General features: G+C 46.5%; 1 protein-coding gene across 8 annotated transcripts in view; it reads left to right on the forward strand.

Annotated features, from left to right (window-relative positions):
• Nucleotides 1-22,867, forward strand: part of ERC1 (ELKS/RAB6-interacting/CAST family member 1) — a 2,866,486-nt gene that overhangs the window by 2,486,853 nt on the left and 356,766 nt on the right. The gene's annotated exons all lie outside the window — the stretch shown is intronic.

Genomic DNA, 22,867 nt, shown 5'->3' on the forward strand with positions numbered 1-22,867 from the left:
CACTGTTTGTTGTCTTTATTATTTATTTATTGTTATTTATCTGTTTCTCCTCTGCTTCGCACTTTCCACTTCTCCCCCATTCCATGCACTTTTCCCCTCCCCCCTCTCCCATGCACTTGCACATTCTCAATGTCACTGGGCCTAGTAAGATCGCTGTTTTGTGCCCCCCTCTTCCCCTCCCTTGCCTTGTCACGCTCTGAAATACTTGTGTACGAGCGCGATATAAATAAAATATCAATATCAATGTCTCTTTCGGTGTCCAGTCCTTTTTTTAGTGCAGTTGTTACCGAATTCTTGGCAAAAAAATGCGGGGTCGGGGGGGCTTTGTGGGTTGGGTAAAGTGCATTTGGGTGGGTGGGGGGAGGAGGGCCTGGGGTCTCCCTGCATTTTGTGGCAAAAAAATAAGTTAAAAAATACTACAGTGAAAATTATTAGTTAAAACACAAATAACCACCTCTTTCTTGCCTGCGAGCATTCCTCTGCGTGGCGCATGAGTGTGTGCAGGAAACTGGGTAATCATCTATTTAATATAGAAAAGCATTGTTGAATGATCCTGGAATCTTGAGCTGCGGGACCCCGCGCTCTTGTCTTCCTATGCGGATCCCGTTGGCCGTTTTCTGCAGGCTTGACTGGTTAATATTAGCAGGTGCCTGATGGCCGTTCCTTAGTATAAGGTCCCCAGAGTAGGTTTGCTGCTCACACTGTAGCATTTATGTTGGTATATGTCATTGTCTAGGCAAATTAAACAAATAACAGATGCAGTGTCGATCAGAAAACAATCGAAGCCTAATGCGATTAAGATATGTGAGAAGACAAACTTGAAACTCAGAGCACCTTTCTGGACATGACGCACACACATCGCTCAACGATCACACTGCTGTGTTAACAGCAAGGTCATGCAACTTAACACCTAGTAGGTTCTGAAGCTTTAACCTTTGCCCTACGTATTTGCAAGGGCAATTCTTTGGTTTTGGATTGTTTTTAGAGTTGGCCTGCTGAGAAAAAGACGTCCTTTCTTGGAGTATGGGCACAGTCTATCCTCTTAGACACCCGTCAGTCTAAACAGAAGTGGGACAGCCCTTTCACCCTTCCAACATAAGGGAGTTCTTGTGAGTGAGATGACTGACCACTGTGTTCATACCGCTTTACCCAGGTAAACGTAGGAAGGAAGCGTCGTGCCACTTTCTAGTGCAACCTTTCCCCAGTTGAATGCAGAATTGGGTGTTATGCTATGCAGTTTTGTCTCATCACTTAAGGGGCTTCCCTCACGAGCCCCATTTAGGCTTTGTGCCTCATCTCCTTTGGATTCTGATTGTAAACTGCCCTATGTTACTGGTTTCCCGGTCTTATTTTCATACACATTTTGCGAGCTGTAACTTTTGATGGCGACTCCTGCAGGCGGCCCTTGCTCAACTTGCAGCCATTCATCAGCTCTTGAACGATTTTCACCGGAATAATTAGGATTTCTTTTAATAATGGGTAACTGCACCATGGAAAATTAGACCTCCTTAAATTCGCAACCATCTTTGCCTTCTTAGAGCAACCCCATTGCTGACCTTCCCCTAAAAACATGAGGATATACAACACACATTATGTCTAGTTGTTCACTATAAGGAAAGAATCCAAACTGGATCGATTATAAACATGGTTTCCTCCATAATGATACGATATGATGTGGCATTTATAACTCGCCTGTACACAAGTTTTTCTAGGCACAACAAGACAAGGAGGGGGGAACAAAGGGAAGACAAAATAACAATATTACTAGGCCTTGTGTCATTCAGATCGTGCAAATGCGGGAAAGAGAGAAGGGGAGAAGTGCGGGGGGGGGCGGAAGGGGGAAGTGGGTTAACTCACAAGTGCAGCCAACGGGTGGCTCTTAAGTGCAGGGAGAAGAGACTGTATAGTTGCAGATACAGACCCTTAAGTGCTGGGGAACTCAGGCAGTGTGAGGGCAACTGGACATGCAGGAGCCTGGGCCTGAGTTTAGAGAGTGACCAGTGCGAGGAGCAGTCGGGTGCATCAGCAGGGGAGATGAAGAGAGAAAGCGGAAGAGAAAAGTAATGTCTTGAGTTGCTTTCAGAACTGGAGTTGGTTCTGCTCAAGTTTGAGAGAGGCAAGGAGGCTATTCCAGAGGGAGGCCCCAACCGAGGAGATGGATCTGCCCCCGACTCTCTCCTTGGAGAAGCATCTGACCATTAGAGAGTTGTATGTGGATGAGCGAAGAGCACGAGAAGGAAGATGTTTTGGAAGAGAAAGTTGGAGGCAGAGCGGTTTCAGGCCCCAGAAAACCTTGTGGACGATGCAGAGGGTCTTGAAGTTGATCCTTGTAGCCATGGGAAGCCAGTGAAGAGATTTCAGAGCTGTAAAGGTACGATCCCTGGGCTTGAGGCCAAGGACAAGGCTTGCAAGCCTGCTCTTGATAAGTTGTAAAGGTCGAAGAGTAGAGGCAGGAAGATTTAGAAAGAGGCTTTTGCAATCGTCCAGCCTAGAGAGGACCAGAGCTCTGGCTACAGTGAGTTTCTGGGGGAAAGTGAGAAAAGGAAGAATACCTCTTGAGGAGGTGCATCCGATAGTTTGACTTCTTAGAGACGTCAGAGATGCAGTCATGTAGTACAGGAACACCAGCATGTCTGCTGCCGGATTGAGTGAAGTTAACACCAAATGCACAAACTGGAAAATGCCTGGCTGTTTTCTGACTGCTCTGATCTACTAGTGTTCAAGTAAAACATGGGATCATAAAAAATGGTCCAACTAAAAGAATCCTATTTCACATCCCGGATCTACAAAGCTATTGTTCAAAAAAGAATTCGATCACTGTCCACAAAAAACCTTCTCCACCCACTAGTAATTCCTCACACTAATGAAATATGCACCCTTATTCAATGAATCTCCTTCACTTCAAAGCTCATGGGATATGAAAGAACCATTCCTCTCTCAACCCTAAAACATACCAAATTGTACCCACATACCGCTCCCAGCCCCACTATTGGCACCAAGCTGTCCAAAATGAAGCATGCCAACCAATTTGAATTCCCATCCACACAATATTGGAAAATCCCTATGTAATCGCATGGCCTCTAATGATAGAGGCTTCTCTCCCTCTGGCAAGGCGGTGGGGCACTTTCTGGCCAACACGACCACCTCAGCATGGTGGTTCCAGCACATTCTGGCCCTGATGGCCTCCGGCGTGCTCACTGTACAGCACGCTCAACTCTAGATGAGGTGCCTCCAGCCCGGACTGGTGGCCAATTTGGATCAGTAGTCGGGGGATCTCAGTTGGACAGGATCCCAATGCCACTGCTCCTATTGCCCGATCTTCGCTGGTGGCTGATGGATGGCAATGTTTCAGTAGGAGCCCCTTCACCTGACCGGAGCCCACCATGGTGGTGATGACGGACTCCTCCCTTTCGGGCTGGGGGACTATTTTGGGGGGGATATGAGATTCATGGAACATGGTCCAGTACAGAAGCCCTCCTGCATATAAATCTGCTCGAGCTCAGGGCAGTGGGCCTTGCCCTCGGGGCATTTTTTGCCCCTCATCAGGAACTAGTCGGTTCTGGTCAGGATGGACAATTCTACCACAATGTTTTACCTGAATAAGCAGGGCAGCACCCATTCCTCCCTCCACTGCAGGGAGGCAATATTGATCTGGGAATGGGCCCTGATGGAGGGCATTTGGATTTCAGCTGTCCACCTCCAGGGGGACAGCAATGTAGAAGCAGACTAGTTGAGCCACTTGGGGTTCAACATCTATGAGTGGGAGTTGCACACCAACTCAATTTTGCCCCTGTCGCAGCATTGGGGTTTCGCAGACCTGGATTTGTTCACATCCCCTCTGAATTCCAAGTGCGCCCAGTTTGCTTCATGGGCAGGACGGGGTCCATGGTCTCTGTGAGATGCCTTACAGATCTGTTGGCATGGTTGCAGTTGTGTTCCTGCCCATCCCTCTGCTCCAACTAACCCTCTGCAAGTTTCTGGCCTCGATGGGTTGCAGCCTCATCCTGATTGCCCACCACTGGCCTTTGAGACCCTGGTTTTTGGATCTGCTGCAGTTGTGCTCCCAGAGTCTCTGTTCATCTTCAGATCTCCTGCAGAGGATTCCTGATGCAGTGGGGCGTTGGAACATCATCCGGACCAGGCCATGTTGACGCTGGCAGCCTGGTTCCTGACCAGCTGAGGCTTCAACATGCTCAATTTTCAGGTTTAAAATTGGGACATCATTCAGCAGGCCAGAAGGCTCTCGGCTCCGTCCCAGTATAAGAGTAAATGGACTAGGTTCTGCCATTGGGCTCATGACAAGGGTCTGCACCTTGTTACCTGTCAACTGGATGATGCAGTAGCTATTTCAGCACACCAGGCTCGTTCTAGAATTCAGGTGGATATGTGCTGCACTTATTTGGCAGCCATTGAGGCTTACTAGAATTCCCCTGAGCATGTGTTTTTACTGCGCCAAACTGGTTGTTAAGGCCCACCTTAAGTGGTTGTCTAGGCTTTTTCTACCAGTCCATAGGCCCCTCCCAGTTTGGGACCTCAATGTAGTTCTTGCAGCTTTGCAGCACAAGCCTTTGCAAGCCTTTCTAGCCGATGGCCTCTGTGGACATCCGCTTGGTGACATTAAAGACAGTTTTGCTGGTGGCTCTCACCTCTGCACACAGGGATAGTGAGCGGCAGGTGTTGTCCTTGTGCAAGCCCTTCACCATGTTTCACAACTACAAGGTCATCTTGTGCACTCACCCAAACTTCTTGCCCAAGGTGGTCTCTCCATTTCATCTGAATCGAGAGATCTGCCTGGCGGTGTTCTTCCCGAACCTGCAGTCCGAGGCAGAGAGGGTCCTGCATTCCTTGGACCTCAAGAGGGTCTTCAAGTTTTATCTCTTTCGGATAAAATCCTACAGGAAGTCTGAGGCGTTTGTGACTTTTGGGGGCTCCTCCCCAGCCTCTCATGCTGCCAAGGCGTCCATCGGCCAGTGGATGGTCCAGGTCATTTCGGAGGCGTGCACAGCCATGGGCAAACCTGTTCCTGAATGTATTCATGCCCGTGCGGTCAGAGCCAAGGACACCGGCATCACCGTTCAGAGACCTGCTTCTTGGTATACCATCAGTAAGGCGGCTACTTGGTCCACTCAGTTGACCTTCTGTAAACACTAACTGGACACCAGCTCCAGGCACGATGCAGAGTTTGGTCAGGCGGTTCTGAAGAACCTTTTTGCTTTGTCCTAGATATGAGGCAGGTTATCATAGCTCCCCCCTATGTTCTTGCTCAGTGGAATCACCCACAAGGATGGAGGAAAGGAGACGGCACGTATGAGTAATTAAAGTTACTCACTGTAGTGACTAGAGTACTCATTGTACATAGTCCCCTTTCCCCCATATGTCCTACCCGCCTTCCCCCGCTAGTATGCCAAGGGCTAGTATTCACCAAGAGTAGCCAGGTATCTAAGCATCCGATGTGTTCAAAGGGGACGTGCCAGAAGGCGGGTATCGGCGGGGTGTTTCCATGCCAGAGGCCGTGCCACTGTGTGCTATACTAAATTTAAAGGGGAAGCTCAATTCTTTGCTGCCAACGGTTCTGGTACCGTCCCCATGTTGGGGGATGCCCACACGGAGGAAAGGGAACCAACTATGGACTAGGAGTACTGTAGTCACTACGGTGAGTAACTTCAATATCCTGACCTTGGGGGCGGCTGTGTGCGGGAGGATCACATGGGGGAAGCAACCCTCAAGGGAGTGACAAGGCATTGTGTGAGGCACGGTATCCCCTGCAATCAATTGACCCTTAACCCCCTTCTTAAAACCTTAAGAACCTTCCCTAATTGACTGTACTTCTCCTACCATTCCCCTAAAAAATACTGGGACGAGGGAGAATAGAGGAGTATCATGAATGAAGATCTTTCCCAGTACTGTGACGAGGGAGAAGTATGGAGGAGTGATGGTCCCTCCTAATGACAACCGCTGTCAACAGTGAAGTCTTTGCCCAAATCCTATTGGCCAGAGCCAGTATAAAAGCAGGGAAAGACTCGGGAAGTGTGATAGAGGCCCTTCCTGGACGACGTGGCAGAGGAGAGGGAGGCAGGGAGGGAGGGGGAGCGAGAGAGGGAGGCAGGGAGGGAGGGGGAGCGAGCGAGAGAGGGAGGGAGAGAGAGGGAGCTTGGGAGGGAGGGAGAGAGGGAGGGACAGAGGGGGAGGGAAGGGGAGAGTGAGGGAGGGAGGGGGAGAGTGAGGGAGGGAGGGGGAGAGTGAGGGAGGGAGGGAGAGAGGGGGAGGAAGGGGAGGAGAGGGGGAGAAGGAGAGGGGGGAGGGATCTCGAGCTCTGTGATTCGCACCCATGAGGAGTGGTACAAGAAAACATAGCAGGGTACCATGCCAGGTGATTTGTGAGTTTCGGACCCACCTGAATTGTGCTTCTAAGGAAGATAAATGCTTTCGAGAATTGATCTGTATCGAATGTGAGATCCTGAGGAAGGGAGCCATATCCCATGGAGTGAGTTACTTTACAGCAGTATAGAGCTAGCCTCTTGATAAGCAGAATTTGGTTTGTTTTGAACTTTTGCTTTGGATGGAAAGACTCCTGTGGAAGGGAGTCATCCCCATTGAAACTGTGAACATTGACCACTTGGAACGTTTGTGTTGGAGTTTGAACATTTTTGCACTTCAAGAACCAGAGACCGTTCCTTTTTAGAGTGTGAGGATAGGATGTTGGCCACAGGAAGTACATCTATTTTTGGACATCTTGACACTGGACAGGCCCTTAATTTTATTTGAGGTAGGGAGATACCTCCTAGAGTAGGGACAGTAAGGCATTTTCTATCCCCTTTCACTTTGAATAAAAGTTGGTAACCACAAACATGACTCCTCTCTGTCTGTATCTCATTTCTGGCTCCTCACAGCACCCTGATTACTTTTTAATTAGATAAAGTCCCATAACTAGTTCTGGGCACTTGCATCGGTAGGGGTAACCAAGGGGACTGGTTGTTTTAGGATAATTTCGATAGAGCCACCCCCTCCAGGTGAAAGAGCCTGAAGGTCCCACTAACCATACTGTCAACAATCCACTTTATCCACAGTATACTTTTAAAACCTATACGGATACAGTTGACACAGATCCTGCAGAAGATAATAACTTCCTTCAACGGCCCAGAGTTCAGGCGTGTGATGCAATGTTTCCGGGTTGCAAATTTCGGGTAGTATTCCTTTTTGCCAATGATACAAGCTTACCAACCCACTGTCCGCTGGCAGAGGTTTCCATCACAGGCGATGCAAAGTTGACATTTTACCAAAGATAAGCATTCCGATCACACTCATAGAGATTAAGGAGACACAAAGGATTTATTAGCATCAGGTTCACAAGCTGGGGACGCCAAGGATCACTGTTTCCCAGGCAGTGATCTTCATGAAACTTAAGTGGATTCAAAGAGGACAGCAGCTAAGATAAAGGCTTGGCCCGGCTCCTAGAGCTCAGGTGAGCCCACAAGGAGCTTCCAATCCCAGTCCTTCACCAAGATAAATGTGCAGACCTCACAAAGAGCTCGGCCCAGGGGTAGGGAGAACAAGGCCGTGAAAGTCTACAACCACAATCTGGTGGGGTGGGTGTTTGGAGAGATGGTCAGAGTTTGGAGCAGGGGTTGGAGAGTGTAGTTTGGAGCAGTTTGATGAGCATGTAGAATACACAGTCAAAGTTGGAGGAGGTGATCTGGGGGGTGGGTGAGGCCAGGCAAGATGAGACTTGGGGTGAATAAGATGAAGCTGGAGTCCAGGAGGCTGGATGAGACCAGACCAGGGGCAGCTGGATCAGGATAAAGAACTGGAAGTGCGAAGGAGATACCCAGAGGTACCAGACCTGGCTATAGCCCTGTAAGGCAGAAGGAGAGATATGAAACAGGATAGCAGTCAGCATATGGTTCAGAGCGCAAGTAGAAGATTGGTGATACTAAGGAGGAGGTTGGCGATACTAAGGAGGGGGTTGGTGATACTCAGGAGGAGGTTAGTGATAGCAAGATGGCAGTTGGAGAATAGAAAGAGGCGGTAAATGGAAAGGCCTGTAAATGGTGGAGGAGACTGGTGATGGTGCTGAGGAGGTTTGTGAATGTAAAGGGAAGGCTGGAAAGCATCAGGAAATTGTGGAAAATGTATGGAATTTTAGCAAGTCCTGAGGTGGATGTTGATAGCAGTGAACAGAGTGTTGGTAACAACCAGGAGGAGGTTGGAGAAAACCAAGAGGATGACATGGACGGATACACTCTGGAAAGTGTGGACTAGCCTAGTGAAAGTGAGGAGGAAGTTGGGGCAAAGCAGGAATATTGGTGAAGATTTGAAATAGGTTTGGGGGGAATTTTAAGAGGTTGGTGGGGATATCAAGAGGCAGACAATGACAGTTCGGAGGAGGTTATTTGAGATGGTGAGAAGGGTGTAGGTGGAGATCAGAAGATTAGGGAGTGTGTAGAGGAGGAGGAGAGAGAACATCATGGCATTGGAAAAAATCAGGAATCGATAGGTGGAAATTGGAGAAACTTCCAAACATTGTCAAAGTGTGTTTGGACCGCAGATTGGAGATGAGAGAAGGAGGGAGACAAAGTTGGTAAGAAGATATAAAGAGGTGATGAGAGATCAGCAGGAGGAATAATTAAAGGATAGCGAGACCCAGAAAGTCTCGGCAGCCTTGTTGGCCCTACCGAGGTGGTGGAGGCGGGCAGAGGAACAAGCACTCTGCAGGGAGGTTTACCTCTGGCCCAGAGAGGCAAAGGCCAGCACCGAGATCATGGGATGAAGAGTTAGGCAGGCCGATGAGATTCAGCCTCCATAGAGACTGGTGACTGAAGACACTGCTGTAGTGGATTGATGTCCAATCCAAAAAGGCAGAGGTATTGAGCCACTGATACAAGGCACATCGTAACACCCATTCCAAGATGGCATTGTTTATAGCGTTACTGGATCATGGACGCGGCCTGACCAAATCAGGTTCCACAGCATCTTCCAGAGGCGAGATAGGGCAGGAAGAGGGTTAGGTGCCTGATTGGATGCTTGTTCATCTCCCTACTCTTAGGGTCCTGAACATATAACCTCCCCAAACTATCTTTCTCCCCTCATCACGGAGCAGACGCTCACTTGTGCTAATGGACCTAGCACTAGACATTGTCACTTGGCTCCAAGCAGACTTTCTCATTGGTCCGCTATGTTCCATTTCTAATGGATTATGTCCTCCCTCGATTTCCTCCTTTTAGATAGATTCTCCTGCTTAGCAGCACTTTTTGAACATTTTTCCAAGCAGGAACCTCCTCGTCTGCCGAAAAGCCCGGGATTGGTGAAATCCTTGACAAGGATTTGAGAATTGTCCATGCCACTGACGTTTTCATCAGCTGGCAGGCTCTTTGGTGCTCTGTTGGCGCCCGCGCTCAAAGGATCATTCAGCGTTGATAGTCAAAAGATACCTCGATTTCTAGGTTTGCACCAAAGTCTAGAAGGGAATTTGTCCTCATTTCAGGGAATCTTTGACAATGATGATGACCTGGTTCGCTTCCGAACCTACGGGTCTCCCTCGACAGCCTGAGGAGTTTCAGGTGAAGGAAAATAAACTGGCTGGTCTTGCCTCCATTTTGCATGAACCAAGTGGCCTAGACCCCTCCCCTGTGGTAGAATTTCATCGAGGAGATTCTCAAAGCAACCCTACTGTGGCATACAGAAAGATGATGCAAAGGTAGCTGATGCCTTAGGCTGGGGCTGTCCAGCAAGGGAAATAGAAGAATGTGACCTAACCGACATTCTGGACAAGGGCATGAATTTTGAACTAGTCCTTCCCTTATATAATGCCATTAGCACATATAGCGGACCCGCTCCTACCCTGGGACGCTCATAAGGGGGCCTCATCACCGCCTGGGCCGACGCGGGAGCGCGCCCAGACATCCACTACACACGGAACCCCAAGGAGGAAAAAAGTGAGGTGAGGAGTGCCTACTGCCCCAACAGTACATTGGACTCTTGAGACCACCAGTGTAGTCCACGCAGCGCAAGTGAAAGACACCCAGCAGGCCTTAAAACACCCGGCGGCAGTGGCGGACACGCTCCCGAGCAGCGCAAACACCAGGGAGAGGTAAGGAGCGGGGGGGCAGGCTGGGAGTGCGCCCCCTCCTAGAGTCCAATAACACCCGAGAAGGTACTGACCCCCCCGACTGAGCCCCGCCACCACCTTCGGCCAACGCGGGAGCGCGCCCGGGGTCCCCTCTCCCCAGTAAATAAAACGTGACTATCTGGGGATACCCCACAAGTTGTGATTGGTGCCCTATGCGCCCCATTGATCAGCCCGGCTTGGTGTTTGGGGACACTAACAAACCCAACCACACGGAATACCGCTGAGAAAACCTAATCGGACGGAGCTATCCCTAGCAGAGACCCATGAAAACAAGTATCAGGAGGCCCACACGGAGTCTCAACGCGGAGAGAACCTGATGCCCGGGATTAAAGGGAAAACCCCTCAAACGAGATCCAAGACACTGGCGAAAAACCAAAGTCGTTTACTAGAAAGCTGCTGGAGCACAGCACAACAAAGTGCCCCCCAAGAACCTCTGGACCAGGGAGAACCACCGACGCCTAACAATTCTGATATGGCTATAAATAAGGAAGAACTACTTGACTGCCTCAGGGGCATGGAATCCAGGATAACAAACACACTCCAGACCCAACTAGAAACAATGAAAGAAGAGCTGAAGACATCCCTGAAAGAGGTACGACAGGAAATGGACGAACTTGGAGGCAGAGTGGACACACTCGAAAATGGACTCTCACATATGGCAGAGGAAGCAAAGCAATACAATAGCCTACTAGACCAGGTCGCCAGAGCTACAAATAACCTAAAGATCCAAACTGAAGATCTGGAAAATCGCTCGCGAAGATCCAACATCCGGGTCAAGGGCCTCCCAGAGACGATCCAAGATAAAGACCTAAGAGACACCATGCAATGCTGCTTTAGCAGCATCCTAAACAACGCCCCCCACACCCCAGAGAGATTTGAATTTGACAGAATCCACCGAGTGGGCCCAAAAAGGAATGAACCAGGAGTAAGACCTAGGGATGTTCTTATCGCCATGACCTCCTATAGTCTGAAAGAAGACATCTTAAGAGCTGCACATACCCACAAAGAACTAACAATCAATGGAGGGCGAATCCAACTGTACCAGGACCTAGTGCTGATCACCCTAGATAAAAGGAAGCTTATGCAACCGGTCACAAAAGCACTACAAGCCAAACAAATCGCATACAGATGGACATTCCCCTTTGGACTAGCCTTCCCCTGGAAAGAGAAACAAAGAAGGATCAGTACATGCGAAGAAGGCCTTTCAATACTACAAATTGTGGAGGAACAAAGCCAAACCAAAACTAGCCCACAAAATAGTGCACCCAGCAGCCAAAATAACCAATGGGAATGGTCATCCGAGAGGAAAAGAAGACCTAACAGAGAAAAGAAACTGGCAGGTCCCTTCAAATATCACGAACGAAACACCCTGAAGAAGACACTAAATAAAGAAGCAACTGAAAGAGAAACCGAGGAAACACCTGACCACAGCAGGTGGTCCACCTCAAACTAACCCAAAACAAGACACACCAAAAGACGGAAGCAACAAACATAATACATACAAAAATGGCAGATACATTGATCGTATCGCTAAATGTACAAGGACTGAACTCCCCTGGGAAACGACATGTGATTCTCAACAGGCTCGAGAAGATGCCGGCAAAGATAGCGCTCCTTCAAGAAACCCACCTCTTGAAAGCGGATGAAAAGAGAATGCGTAACAAGGCATTGCCACAACAATACTTCGCCTCTAGCAACACAAAAACAAAAGGGGTCGCAATACTGCTGGCTAAGGGACTGAACTTCCGAAAGCAACAGATGATTAGTGAAACTGAAGGGAGATACCTGGGAATCAAAGGAACTATAAAAGGGAAGGCCTACACAATCCTGACGATATACGCCCCTAATGACAAGCAAGACCGATACATCACAGATCTCCTACTGAAAATAGGGAGTTGGTGTGAAGGTCAAATAATCATAGGAGGGGATTTCAACTGCATAATGGATCCGAACCTCGACAAAACCCTTCCCTCTACGGCAGCCGACCAGAGAAACAGACAGGCGCTGGGAAAGTTCCTCAGAGAGCTAGAAGTAATCGAGACTTGGCGCTTCTTCCAAGGAGACACGAGAGAATACACTCATTATTCTGGGGTACACAGAGGATACTCCAGAATAGACATGATCCTGGTGTCAGCAACTCTAATCCCCCAAGTGACTAAGGTGGAAATTGGAACACAATATATTATGGATCATGCCCCAGTAATAGTTAGCCTAGAAATAGACGGAGGGGGAAATAAGCAACGCCCACCGTGGAGACTCAACGAACTGATCCTGCGCGACATAGCACTTAGAACAAAAATGGAGGAAACCATAAATAACTATTTCAAAGAGAATGACAACGGCGAGGTTGACTGGAAGACAATCTGGGATGCGGGGAAGGCTGTAATCCGGGGAGAATTCATGGCCCAAGCAGCTGTATACTGTAGGGAACGAGCAATACTAACCCGGAAGATGGAACTAGCCCTAAAAGAAGCAGAGAAAAATCACAAGACCCGACAAACGCGGAAATCCTGGCGAGAGCTAAAGAAGGTTTGTGCCCAACTAGAAAGTCACACTGCGGACGCAGTGGCACAGAAGTTGCTGAATACGAAACAATCATACTACGTCCACGGCGGCAAGGCAAATACATTTCTAGCGGCCAAATTAAACAAACAGAAATCCTGTAACTATATAGTTGCCTTAAGAAATGAAAAAGGAGACAAGATCACAAAAGAGGAAGAGAAAAGAGAAATAATGGTCCGATTCCATGAAGAACTACTACAGGGAACAAACCTAAACGCGTCACACCAAAAATCCTACCTGCTGGCCACGAGTCTACCCCAAATCTCGGACAAGGACGCGGAAATCCTGGGGAGGCCATTTACAGTTCAAGAAATCAAAGAGGCTATCTCCTCACTACCAAGGAACAAGACCCGAGGTCCAGGCGGCTTCGGAAATGCCTACTACAAAATATTCCATACGCAACTATTGGGCCCCCTCACACGACTCTTCAACACAATTAGAGACACCGGATCGATCTATGGCAAGATCCTCCACGATCCTTGCCCTGAAACCAAACAAAGATCCCACTGAATGCTCAAGTTACCGCCCGATAGCACTCCTAAACACAGATACAAAGCTATACACAAAGATACTAGCGAATAGGCTATCGCAGATCCTCCCAGATATTATCCACGAGGACCAAGCAGGTTTTGTCAAGGGACGACACACCCAAGATAATGTCAGAAGGGCCATAGACGTGATAGAATATGGGAGACGGACAAACCAGAAATTTGCAATAGCTGCCCTGGACGCCTCACAGGCTTTCAACAGCTTGGACTGGGAATACCTAAAGATGATCCTGGGAAAATTCGGATGCGGAACACTATTCAGCAGAATGATCCTGGCAAATTTTCAATGCCCATCTACATCATTTCAGATAAATGCCTGCGACTCAAGACAAGTGGAGATACGGAGGGGTACAGCGCCAGGGCTGCCCCCTTTCTCCACTAATATTTGCGATGGCTATGGAACCGCTAGCAGCAAGATACAGAGGAAACCCTGACATAAAAGGAGTGCAAATCAAGGAGACCCCGCAGAAAATAGCATTGTATGCTGATGATGTGATGCTCTATATGGGAGATACTACGAATACACTACTGAAAGCCGTGGAGACACTGGAAGAATTTGCCACCATATCTGGATTTTCAATCAACTAAAATGAATCAAAGGCACTAAACATATCTGAAGACGCAACTACAATAAACTGCATGAAGCAAAGATTCCCCCTGAGATGGGAGGAAAACACGCTAGAATACTTGGGAGTTCAACTGGCCAAGAAATTCAAGGACTTATATAAATCAAACATCCCCTCTCTCTGGAAACAACTAAAAGCGGACCTGCTGAGATGGGATAATCAGGAGTTATCGTGGTTCGCCAGAATAGCAGCGGTGAAGATGACCCTTCTCCCCCGCCTTCTATACTTGACGAGTTCAATATCCACAACGATCCCACCACAGATAATAAAAGAACTTCAAAACGCAGTATTTAAATTCATATGGGCGAAAAAGAGACCCAGAATACAGAGACGCATACTGACTCGTCGCCCGCTCCTGGGAGGCCTGGGGGGTCCCAGACCTAGGCAGATACATCATGGCAGTGCACTTGGCCCCCATTCTTCAGTGGGCTAACCCAGACGACACCAAAGGATGGAGAGCCATAGAACAAGCACCCACACAGATCCCGATAAAAGCGCTCCTAGCACTGAGCCCCAAGGCCCGCGAAGCAGAAGGAAAATTACTAGGAGCTACTAAAACAGCGCTGAGTAGCTGGGACAAAGCCATGCAAATGAAAAAGATCAAACAAGGACTGGGTCCACTATCTCCAATAGCACATAACATCGACTTCACCCCAGGCCTGAAGAAGAGTTTCTGGAAAGGCTGGAAAGACGCTGACAATTTGCAACTGCAGGACATGTACCAAAACACCGACCCAATCCCATTCCTAGAATGCAAAAAGAAATTCGATCTAGGGGAAAATGAAAGGTTCAGGTACACGCAAGTACGAGACTGGATCTCCCATCCCTCAGATGCAAGAACAATGCAAGAAGGTGAACCAAAGAAGGGGATATCTAGAATCTACAGACTGCTCGATGGAGCACAACCAACGGACAACCTAAAATATAAAGAGAATTGGGAAAAAGACATAGGAGAACCAATAACGGAAAAAGAGTGGGACCAAATATGGACAAGAGCTCACATATCCTCCAAATGTACAGCAATTAAAGAAGCTGCATATAAATTATGGTACAGATGGTACATGTCCCCCCACAGACGACACAAAATAAATCCAGAATATCCCCCAAACTGTTGGAGACAATGTGGTGGGAGAGGAGATCTATTCCACATGTGGTGGACATGCCCCAAAGTAATTACCTACTGGAAGGAGATACTGGGACACATCAAAGACATTACTGGCAGAGACTTACCACTATCACCTAAGGTGGTCCTGCTGGGAGTAGAGGCAAAAGGAATATATGCAGCATCGGGGCATATATCCACGCTAATAACACACTTACTATCAACAGCACGAATAACATTAGCGCAAAGGTGGAAAACACTAGAAGGACCGACGACACCATGGTGGTGGATGAAACTATGGGGAGTAATGGCAATGGAGAAGGTAACTGCCATAAGAACAGAAACATATCAGAGATACCTATCTATATGGTCCCCCTTCAGAGACTTTGTTTGAGACAGGGAAGCCTACTTCTATAAACCACGAACCCTCAGAAATATGTCGATCACTTAACATCAGAACAGAGAAAGAGATTAGACACTGCAGAGACGCTTATCCACTTGGCCCCCCTTCCAAGAGAAGTAGTGGGGAAAGAAAGTGAGAATGAAACGATAAAACTGGGAGATACCTATTGTATAATAACAGACAACAAAATTATAATGTGGACTCATAATATCAAAAGTTATACTCTTGCACATTTATTGAAAGTTAAAATATTTTTTACCTCTTCAAAACTGTTACAAAAGTTGTAAAGGGACAATGGGGAGGAGGGAGGAATGATAAATGACAGATGAAGAAATTGGAGACAATCTACGCAGCAACGGGTAGTGTTAATCCTGAATTGAAAGTTGGCCTATGCTTTATAACAACAAGTTGTAACGATCAAATGTTGTAATTGATTATGTCTCCATTGAAAAAAAAAAAAGAAAAAGAAAAATGGTTACAAAAAATAATAATGCCATTAGCATCCCCTCTTGGAGCTATGGAAATCTCCTTGCTTGGAGCCAACAGTCCATACGTATTTTTTGCTTGGAAGTACAGGCCAGCCTCCTCTGACCCAAGAGTTCCTCACCAAACACCCATCACATGACAGTCTGGTGGTGCAGCCAGCTACTGTTGGCAACAAAGCAAACGCCTATCTTTCTTTACCCCCAGAGAAGGATGCCAAAAGGGATGATGCACTGGCCAAAATAGTATTTTCCTCGGGAAGCATGGCTCTTGAGGCAATGGACGCCTCTTATGCAATTGCCAAATGCACACACGCCCCTATGGTCTGTGGTGACTGGGTGGCAGAGCACATCCCTGAAGGGGAAATGAGGTATGGCTTCTTCAACTTTGTGGAGGATGGGAAAGAAGCCATGCGCTAAGCCCTACAATCAGGACTCGACATGACGGACTTTGTCGGAGGATCAATGGCGGTGAGTTCATTCATGCGAAGATTTGCCTGGCTAAGAAAATTAAGCTTTGCACAGGATATACAGGCAAAATTGCTTGGCATGCCTTTTGATCGGTCACACTGGTTTGGCTCAAAGGCAGACGATTACCTGGAGAAGTTGCAGGCCTCCAAATTTGCAGCAAAGTCCCTAGGGGTGGCAGCAAGACAGCATGTTCAAACTTCCTCACAGTGAAGGGGTTAAGCCCTTTCGGTACTATCTACTATGGCCAAAAGGGAAAGCAAATCACAGCTCACCAGGTCAAAGACTCTTCTATCTACCTTCTAGAGGTAGAGGTGGTAAAACAGACCACTTACGCATCTGTCCCCTGTACTGCATCTCACACAGCAAAACCTCTTTGAGGACTTCTGCCATTCTACGCCAGTAAGGAGTGGGGCGTCTGTCACACCATTTACAAGACTGGTACAGTACTACTTGAGATGCATGGGCACAGCGGGTAGTTTCCCAAGCCTACTGCCTCAGAGGTCTGTGACCAATCTTGGACATGAGGAGCTTGAACAGGTTCCTCAGGAAGGACAAGTTCATGATGACCCTATTGTAGAGGTGACACTACTGACCCGCTAATGAAGACAGCTCTACACGCGAAGGACCAAATAATATGTGTCCTTTGTGAGAAAATGGCTCATCACAGTCTTCACTACAGCCAGATCCTTTGGCACATTGGCGTACATTTTTTTTCAGTATTCTATCATGGATCTGCTATTCCACACACAGTTTTCTGTGCTCTCTCAAAAACAGCCTCGCCAGGTAGCTAACGTGCACCAGAGATTGAAATGAACTGAACGCAAGACAGTTCTTGTCTCCACCCCTGTCACCCTACACGTCATTATTTAAAGATCAACATTCACATTTCTAGTCACATCTTTCCTGTTGTCCTGAAGAAAGCTCGAAGTCCCCGAAAATGATGCTTGGAGCAAGACAACATTACTGTCTATACCAAATGCAATTGACTGATGAACACTACAACCGGTCCTTCAAGCTAGAAACACCAAATCTGTGTCGACAGTGAAAATGTGTTGTATATCTAGCATTGCACATAAATCAATTCTTTTTATGCAAAAATGTTCCTGCCATTGTTAAGACTCATGTCTATTTGTTTGCTTTTTGGGGTAACAATTGCGCTGCCCTTTGTTGACGAATGTTTTTAACATGTTCCTTCTATTAAACTTTGTTTTAGATGCTTTATTTTGAGTGTGATTTTGTGTAACTAGTTTTAAAAAATCACTAGTCTTTTGAATAGGTCCTCCCACCTCTTTCACGCCTAAGGGAGGGGTACCCTGGTTTCTCCCCTTTTTCGTGACTCTTGTAGATCCTCCAGGCCCTGGAAATTCAAGACTAGATGGTGTCACAGGCAACACTCAATACAAGTTTCGAGTTCTGCCTTTCGGGCTTACCTGCGCCCGAGGGTCTTCACCAAGCTATTGGTGGTAGTGGCAGCCAGTATCAGGAAAGTGGGTGTGGGGATTCCCCTTTTTCCCTACTTGGACAATTGGTTAATAAGGGCGCAGACCCCAGATCAAGGCCTGTATCATATTAATCGCACCTGCTACCTCATCCACTAGCTGGGCTTCTCCCTCAATTAAAAAAAATCTCAACTGACCCCTTCTCAAGTGCTTCAATTCATCGAAACGGTCAAGGATTCTCCCTCGGGCAAGGCTTTTCCTCTTGAGGACAGGGCTCTACAAATCCAGCAGATGGTCACCAGATTCCAGAATGCCCCATTACCTGCAAGCCCTAAACCTCCGACGATTTGGTCTGCCTCACTGTATCCTGCATCTTCCTGGTGCCAGAAGCCCGATTGAGAATTAGATTGCTCCAATGGGCCCTCGGGTCTTAATGGTCATAGAGGGACTGGATTCAAGTCCTGAACAGAGTCTCTCAGGATCTCCTGTGGTGGACTTGGAGGGAGAATGTGATGGAGCGAGAACAGTTTTGGCAACCGTGGCCAAAGCCTACTGTAGTAAAGGACGCGTCTCTGAAAGGCTTGGGTACTCGCTCACCTTAACGAGCTGATGGTGAGTGGGTTGTGGTCCCTTATGTGGCACAATACTGATGATTCAGATTCACATTGAAAGATGATGCAGGTATGCTTGTTGGATTGGCCCTGTATCAAACGCTAGTCTTTATTATCTTATTTCTTTATATCTCAATTTATTTGATTCTCTTCCTTGTTTTTATAGATTCAGCCCTGATGATGGACATAGTCCGAAATGCATTGGCTCATTTGATCTGATTTTGAATGTTTTCCTCCCTATGCATTTTTCATTAAATAAAGGAATCATTGTAATATATGTGATGCCTTTCTTTATCTTTCTAAAATATTTTGACAGTAATAACATTGCACCAGTACCATTTGAAAGGGTCTTTTAGACTCATTGGTGAGCATGTAGCACCCAGAGGGGTTTTCTGTTTATTATTGTTGGTGAAAGCTTGCAATCCTGCCATACAGCTAAGACTTGCACTCAGCAGTTATGTCTCCCCATCATGTCTCCAGAATTCAGCGTTGTTGTGCATGTTTCTAATTGAAATAGTCTGAGCCACTAATGATTTATTGCTGTTATACCAACATTTGGAGCATACAAAGGGTACCTGTGGGGAAAACCAGGCTGCAAATGAATTTATAGCATCACAATCCCATTTATGTTCAATATTACTATTTCATATGTTAAGAAAAGGCTCCTTCCTCAAAGAATATTGTAAATGCATTTTGTTAATAGGTTGCATGTCTTGGAACCTGTAGAAGTGCAGAGGGAAGGCTCAGACACAATGGTGGCATGTTTTTGGGTATGATATATGATATGATAGGTTATTTACAACGCGCTTAATACCCAGAGGTTTCTAAGCGCGGACCCGGGGTTCGAACCCGTGTTGCTCCGTGTCGTCTTGCTTTCAAGACAAGCATGTTGCCACTGAGCTATCCTCCCGAGACTTGTATTAATCAAGAAAGGGTTGGAAAATCTCTAAAGCTAAGAGGGGTTCCCTGCCAAAACCAAATCAAATAGTCTATTACTGTCATGTCTCAAAAGCCTACTTCTGTCCCCAACGCTAACAACTTAAACCTACTATGCAAGGATAATCTCTTCCCGAAGTTAAGTTGTTCGTGGTAGTTCCAGCAAACAGAAACGTTCCCAGTCTCTTGAGCAATCAAAAGTGATGAGTTAAACAATGTTTATTGTAAAATAAATACCATAATGATGATAATAATAATGTTCATAAGTATAGGATTGTGCTCCTGTTCCCTAGACGACTTTTACTTTCATTCCTTTTTGGGCTTCTGAGCCCTGTATCCTTTTAGGTAAATGGCATCGCATGGAAACACCTCTTAGATTAACAGTTCTGGCATCCCACCAACTTGGCACACTTCCCTACCAAGCATAGGATTGCCCTTTTCACTTCCAGGGTCCTTGACCCTCTTGTTCTCAACTTCTTACGTGGGTGCTGGTCCCAAACTCACAAGGATCTGAAGGGCTTTGTTTACTCTCCTGCAAAGCCATTGTCCTCTCGTGGACTGTCTCTCTTTCTCTTACTGGGTCCCAGACCCTCTTGTTCCTTGTTAGTTCAGTTCTTTGCTTTTCACGTGGGTGCGGGTCCCAGGCTCGCAATATAGGATTGTATCTGCTTGGTTCACTCTTGCCAAACATTGTCATGGTTTTAGAACACGGCACACTCCAGCCACGGACTCCTTTGCCTGACAATGAACGTGGCGCACAATAAAAATGCTTTTTATCTTGAATAACCCACTGGTTCTTTTATTTGATTAGGCATTCAACCCGTCTCACACCCACCTTTACAAATACCCAGTGTCACAATGGGCTAGGAACCAGGGCGGTGTGTATCAATAAGATATTTATTAATGTATTATTTAATGGAAAAAGCAAAATCAAACAATTTGACAACAGCCACCAATGTTGTGGCACTCAATGCAATGTTGCCTACAGAACAATGGGTTAAAAATCCTGAACCCAGTTCACATGAATCTTTAATGGCAAACAGGAAAAATAGTTTTAAAGCATGTGCTTGCACTAAGGTTAAGCACTCGCCCTGCAACACTCACCCCCTAAACATGAGCTAACTTAATTCCCTTTGGATGAAAGGCAGTGGTAAGGAGAAAGAAAAAAATTTGATTTGGAATACAGCCCATCACCTCCAAGTGGGAAGTCAGGAAAGAAAAGGAAAACCCTTTTTAGGAGCAAAGTGACAGAATTGGATTTGGGCGATTACTCGCACAACCACTCACAACTGTGGTGGGACAGCTAGCAAAGAAATGTGTGTTGCTACACTTGAGGAGATAAGGAAGCTTAAAGACTACAAATCAGTACACAAGGGCAACGTGAACACAAGGTAGGAAAATCAATTTTGAGGAAGAAAGCAAATGCAAAAGAAAAATACACACGGCAATGGAATTTAGTTTTTACACAGAATTTGAGATGACAGGCAGCTAAGGAAACAGATTAGCTTTCAAAATTGGAAATAGGACAAAGGCACACAACAGATAGGATTCTAGACAAAGGGGATTGCTATTAATGAGACAGATGCAAGTTAAGAGTTCATGGGGTAATGCACACAAGACACGGCAAATTCAGGTTTCAGTGACAAGGAGGCTAATTCTTGGAGACTATAGTTTAAAGACTATAGTTAGTAAAAACACTTGACAAAATTGTTGATTTCGAGTGGCAATAATATTGAACGTGAATTTCAATGGAAAATGTATTTATTTCAAAATGATACTAAGGATTTATACAGACAACTGAAAGATTTCTCAAGGAATCCGCTAACATACACAGGCTAATACAGATTCTTCTATGGAAAGCTGAATTGATTATACTGGCAATTTGGGATTTTCTATGAGTTTTATGTTACAAAAGGATAGGGGTATGCAATTTGAGACTGGGGAGATTTGCTACTTACAAAGTAAGCCTTGATTTAGGATTCTGGAAAGTCAGCGGGATCTCAGGAGCCTCTGGACAGCTAGGCAAAGGGTCTGGTCTCAGCACTCTCCTGGATGGTATTCTGAATAGCCCGGCTGGATCTGAGGACTCTCTGGACAGCTGGCAAGGGTCTGGTCGCCTCACTCTCTTCGATGGGGATTAGCTGCCTCTGTCCTCTTTCTCCTGTCTCCCTGGGTTCTTGTGTGTGTCTGCACCTGTGTCTAGTACAGTCTCCTCTTATATAGCCCAAATGGCGCCACTCATTTTACAATCTAGGGGAGTACTCTAAAATTACCCCCACCCCAAGGATTGGACAGTCAGTCTTTCTTTTCTCTGCCCCTTGGTCTTATTGGTTCAGGGGAGAGAGCATCATTTGTCTGTTTGGTCATTTATGACAGTTCTTTGTTTCTCAGGTCCACTTTTTAGAAAAACTGAGTTATGCATCATAACACCTTATATACTAGCCACTGCCATAAGAAGTAGATAGGCAGTTTCAGTGGGCCACAGGGAATTAGACAGTATGATCGCCAACTCTGTGCGACATAGCATATCGGTTTGGCACATTTTTGCCCTTTTCATGTAATGCATAGCAGTTACAATTCTGCAAAGAATTAGACATGTTTATAATGTCATTTCCCATCTGTCCACCAATTTTCCTCTTTGTCCCATTTATACATCAGCCAGAAACAAGTCTTTACTGGCCGTTTCAGTCCACAAAGTGCTAGGAAAATGTACTTCGTCTCTTAGCATCCGCCTGGAAATTGCAAGAAACAATAACATAAAACGATTGTACTTTCTTATTCTGAGTGCTGGGAAAAATGCCTAAAATGAATCACTATATTAATGTCAATTTGGAGGATCTGTCACATATGGGGGGCGGTGCTTCATTCCCCACAGCAAACGGTCCCCCCCTGGCTCAGCTTGCAACAAAAGACCTTTATTGCTCCTTTGAAGTTTGTCAGTTTGTCCTTCCGAGTGGGTGCTGGAGGAACTTGCACTTCTTGGTCAAGCATTAGCCCCGGTGGCTTTCTTTGTCTTCTCTGCTAGTACTGCCTTCCAGTCTAGCAGAACAGGTAATGATCACACCCTCAGGCACCGCATATGTCATTGTGGAATAGTTCACTTATAAGTGTGACTTCCAGGGGTAGGCAAGACTTCCAATTACGGTTTTACTGGTATTCCTGAGCCTCTGCCAAGTTAATTGAAGTCTTGTGAGGAAAAAGTATAATATACATGGCTTTGTCAGCTCCTCACCCCCAACATATTCATTGACATTTATGTGCAAGCAAAGCTACCCTTTCACGGTGGCTTCTAAAAGTGATTTTCCTTTTTCCTCTTTTACACGTGTGGAAGCCGTATTTCATCCAATGTTTGAAATGCGGTTCTGTAAGTCAGGGGATTCTTTGGATTTATCCTTCTTGAATGGGTTTGCCTTAGTAGTGTATCCATAGACACGGAGGGGTAGACCCTCTGCACAAGGTTCTTTTGATTTGACACGGAAGAAAAAGCATTGCCGTTTTTCATTCATTTGCAGTGTTTGAGTGCTGCTGTTCACATGAAAGGGAAAACAAAAGTTGTCGGGT

This window comes from Ambystoma mexicanum, chromosome 12, assembly GCF_040938575.1.
Source record: "Ambystoma mexicanum isolate Mex_15411 chromosome 12, UKY_AmexF1_1, whole genome shotgun sequence".
Taxonomy (NCBI): domain Eukaryota; kingdom Metazoa; phylum Chordata; class Amphibia; order Caudata; family Ambystomatidae; genus Ambystoma; species Ambystoma mexicanum.